The sequence below is a fragment of the Staurois parvus genome, unplaced genomic scaffold (genome assembly GCF_062004578.1).
Source record: "Staurois parvus isolate SC_StPar_1 unplaced genomic scaffold, SC_StPar_1.0 ptg000159l, whole genome shotgun sequence".
NCBI classification, from domain to species: domain Eukaryota; kingdom Metazoa; phylum Chordata; class Amphibia; order Anura; family Ranidae; genus Staurois; species Staurois parvus.
Genome location: NW_028317955.1, coordinates 2,809,424 through 2,813,069, shown reverse-complemented (window position 1 = coordinate 2,813,069; position 3,646 = coordinate 2,809,424). Strand labels below are relative to the sequence as shown.

General features: G+C 58.1%; 1 pseudogene; it reads right to left on the bottom strand.

The window, feature by feature from the left end:
* Positions 1 to 3,333: 3,333 nt before the first annotated feature.
* Positions 3,334 to 3,426, bottom strand: LOC149463139 (U2 spliceosomal RNA; annotated as a pseudogene).
* Positions 3,427 to 3,646: the final 220 nt, after the last annotated feature.

The following is a 3,646-nucleotide window of genomic DNA, read 5'->3' as shown; positions in this document are numbered from 1 at the left end:
CTCTCCCCCTTACGCTTGTACAGGATCGTGATCATCCCCTCTCTCAACGAAGGAGGCATCTTGCCCTCCACCACCATCTCCTCGTACAGCTCGAGCAGGTCCGGGCCCACGAGATCCCACAGCGCTACATAGAGCTCCGCTGGGAGACCGTCGTAGCCCGGGGTCCTGCCTCGCCTAAAGGATTTAGCGGCAGAGTGCAGCTCCTCCAACGTCAAGGGGGCGTTGGTGGCCGACAAACCTGCAGGATCAATAGCATTAGAGATACCTGACAAGAACCTGTCGGCTGCTGCCGTGTCTGTTTCTTTGGGGGAGTAGAGGTCGGTGTAGTAGTCGCTGACCACTTCCATCACGGCCTCCTTCCCTTTCTGGAGCGTTCCGGTCTTGTCACGCAGCTCCGACAGGGGTGTGTGTCCTGAGTGGAGTTTCCTGAAAAAGAAAGAGTTACACTTCTCACCTTTCTCTAGATGCTCCACCTTGGCACGGAAGACAATGTGCCTGGATTCTTCCTCAAATTGCTTTTTCAAGCTCTTCTTGGTGTCCTCCAGGTCTTGCCTCACGTCCCAGCCACAGAGGTGAAGGTCCTGCAGGGATTGCAGCTGACGCTGCAGTCTCCTGAGTTCCCTCCTCCTGGCACACACTTGCTGGCGTCCCCTGGCCTGAAAGAAGCTGCGCAGCTTGACTTTCACGAACTCCCACCAGTCGCTTACCTTGGGAAAGAAAGACTTCTCCTCTCGCCAGGCACCGTAGATTTCCCTGAGCTCCGCTAGCAGTTCCTCGTCGTCCAGCAGGGTGCAATTCAGCTTCCAGGAGCCTGGGCCCGGGGCAAAGCCCTCTCCCAGGTCACCCCGAAAGTGAATGGCCCTGTGGTCAGAGAAAAAGCAGGGAACCATGGAGAACCCGCGGTGCCTGACTGCCCTAGAGGTGAGCACAAAGTCAATCCTGGAACGCACAGACCCGTCGGGGCGGCTCCATGAGTAGTTCACGGAACCGCGCCCCACGGATCCCACGGCGTCCTGCAGGGAAGCCTCCGCAATCACCTCCCGGAGCAGCTTCGAGGTGGCGTCGAGTTTAGCGTACATGCTGGAGCTGCGCCCATCCTCCTATCGGACAGTTAAAATCACCGCCGATTACTACTGTTCTCGTTGTGACGAGTTGCGTCCGCAGGGTTTGGAAAAGCTCCAGCCGCGCGTTCTTCTCCGGGGAGGCGTACACGTTGATGAGCCTAACGAGCTCCCCCGCCCATGAGCCGTCTATGACCAAAAGGCGGCCACAGACGAGCTCTTGGACGGAGTCAACAGTGAAACGACCTCCTCTGATAAGAACCGCTACCCCTGCAGACTTGCAATCGCCACCCCCAGACCAGTAGGAGGGACCGTGGGTCCACTGGGAGGACAAATGAGTGTACCTCCTCAGAGGGGGAAGGGCGCACTCCTGAAGCATGTAGACATCACTCTGCTGTGTGGAAAGAAAGGTCAGCACAGTCTGCCTCCTAGACACATCCTTGATGCTCCTCACATTAATGGAAAAGATAGAGATCTCAGCCATCATGGGAGAGAGATGAAGGGGTTAGTCGGCAGGGGCTGTGCTTACCTCCCCTGGAGAGGGGGGGCGACCTCTGTGACCTCTGCAGCCTGACCAATGTCCTGGCTCAGACCGATCTGGTTGAGGACCTCGTTGAGGACCTCATCGAAGTCGTTGGAGAGATCTGGTTCCGACCTGGTCAGAGCCATTTCTTCTTCCACCTCCTCCTCCTCCAGCGTGTCGAGGTCCTCCCCGACGGGGTCGGGACCTGCGACATTCTGGAGGACGGCAGGCCGTTTGGTGGCGGTGGAGGCGTCCTCCGCCGCCGGGCTGGCCTGCTCCTTCTTCCGCTTCCTGTACCCCGCCGCAGAGCTGCTGACGGTGGTGGCAGGGTGAAGGGGCGGGAAATCCTCCTGTGAGGACAGGTCGGGGGGGTGGAACCGGGCCCGGGAGGGGTGGGGCAGGGGGGCAAAGGGCAGGAGGGCAAGGGGTAGGGGGGGCAGGAGGGGCAGGAGGGCCAGGGGCGGGGGGGGCAGGGGGACCAGGGTCGGGGGGGGCGGCCTCCGGCACCGGAGGGGTAGGGGGGGCTGGGGTGGGGGGAGGGGGGTTCCTCTTACCTGGGTCCTTCTGAGGCTTCTGTGGCGCTGGTTTGGCAGCAGGGCCCTTACTCAGGGCCCCAGCATACGTCCTGCTTCTCTCTGGGCAGTCCCTGTAGACGTGCTCTGACCGTCCACAGAGGTTGCAGGTTTTGGACCTCGGGCAATCCTTGGTCTCGTGACCTGCAGACTGGCAGAATCTACATGGAAGCACATGGCAATCCTTACCCTCGTGCCCCGGCTGTCCGCACCTGCGGCATGACTGGGGTTGATCCGGGTAATGTAGGAGTCCTGCTGACGCTCCCAGGGAGAAGCACTGTTGCAGGTGTTGGAGATCTCCAGCGGGACGATCTCTCAGCAATCTGCAAAACACAGCCCACTTACCTGTCCAGAAGCCATTGGCGTCTAGTATCCGGACTGAGTCCTTCAACACGACGCAGAACCTCTGGAGATAGGTGGCAATATCTCTTCCGGGGACGTGAGGGTTCCTCATGGACACCGTTATCCGCCTTTCGTCCCTTTGAATGGGAGAATTCGCAATAGACTTGCAGAAAAGGGAATCGGGCCCAGAGGTCTTCACCGTCTCCCAGTACCTTCTGCAGACCTGTAACGATACAAAAGTTACGAAGAAGATACCTTTCATGAAGGACTGCACCGACAGGGTCTCTGCCTTGCTGAATCCTTGTTCCAGGATCATCTTCTTGCCAAAGACTTCCGGGGTCATGTCCGGGACTCTGCCTTCCACTTCTTTCAGTCGCAGCACGACTGTCTGCTTCATCCAGGGCTCCAGGGGGGGGAGACAGTCTGCAGGGCCGGAGCGTTCTGAGGTGGAGGTGGAGGCGGAGGGGGCTTCTCCCGAAGTCTTGGCTGGGGCGGCGGCGGCGGTCAGCGGCTTCTTGGCGGTTTGCTTATTCTTCCCCATCTTGTCGCAGAGGAGTTCTCAGGAGGGCTTCCAAGAGGTCTTCAGCGGATTCCTTCTCCTTCTTCTTCCTCGGCGGCTTCACTCTTGCTTAGCCTTTGAAAAGGCTATTGAGCGTCTACTGCCCGGAGGTAGTAACGCAGAGTGAACAAGGGGGGGGAAGATCACAAACTCGTTCTGTGTGGGGGCTAAGCCTCAAACCCAATAGCAGCAAGCAGGTGAAGCTGAATTTAATCGACGATCCTACCAGGCCGAGTAGAGGGTACCCCACACAGACCAAATGGCTGGGATAGATACAAGTGGTTCTCAACGTCCTAGCTGGAAGCAGGGACACCCCTAAAGGCAAGGTCGATACTACACTTGATCTTAGCCAAAAGGCCGAGAAGCGATGATGATTGGTCACAATTCCTCCCAATGACACTCATGATGGGTCACAATTCCTCCCAATGACACTCATGGTGGGTCACAATTCCTCCCAATGACACTCATGGTGGGTCACAATTCCTCCCAATGACACTCATGATGGGTCACAATTCCTCCCAATGACACTCATGGTGGGTCACAATTCCTCCCAATGACACTCATGTTGGGTCACAATTCCTCCCACTGT